The 653-nt window shown below is 40.0% G+C and overlaps 1 pseudogene; it reads right to left on the minus strand.

Moving 5' to 3' along the window:
• Positions 1 to 223: 223 nt before the first annotated feature.
• LOC123806989 lies at positions 224 to 321 on the minus strand (annotated as a pseudogene).
• Positions 322 to 653: the final 332 nt, after the last annotated feature.

The raw sequence follows: 653 nt of genomic DNA on the forward strand, positions 1-653 counted from the left end.
TGAAGGGGGACCCCCCCAAATGGAATTTATTTATTAAAAATTATGTATGTATTTTTACATGTTTAAGCTTCAGTCATCTTCAAAGTACTCTCCATTTAATGCGATACACCTAGTGAGACATTTTTTCTACTGCTCAAAACAGTTTTTTAAACTTATCAATTTTGATGTCTTTTAGTGCTTCTGCCATGTTTTTGTTTCATTTCTTCCACATCGGCAAAACGGTTCCCTTTGAGGACTTTTTCATCCGGGAAAATAAAAAAAGACGTCACTTGGGGTGAAATAGTAACAAACTACAGAAATGATCCCTGAAAATATAGTCTTGCTTGGGGTGAAATACGATGAATAAGGAGGGTGGGGCATGGGGGGGCCATTCCATTTTGGATCGAAAATTGCTGAACACTCAGCATGTTGTGGTCAGGTGCACTCATGACTCACCCATTGTGAAATGGGCAAGTGCATCAAAAAAAAAAATCCTCAAAAAAGGTTCACTGAATCTGAATGCAGCCTCTCACAACAACACCAACTGGTACACTGACACAGATGGGTTCCTAGAGCACTCACCTAGCAGAGAAAAGCCTGTACTGCCCACTCCAAGATAATTCCAGGGTCTTTTGGGTGCCCCCTCACATAATATTTAACCAATTTCTCTAAGT

Source organism: Phyllostomus hastatus, unplaced genomic scaffold (genome assembly GCF_019186645.2).
Source record: "Phyllostomus hastatus isolate PE091 unplaced genomic scaffold, TTU_PhHast_1.1 phas_scaffold_39, whole genome shotgun sequence".
Lineage (NCBI taxonomy): Eukaryota > Metazoa > Chordata > Mammalia > Chiroptera > Phyllostomidae > Phyllostomus > Phyllostomus hastatus.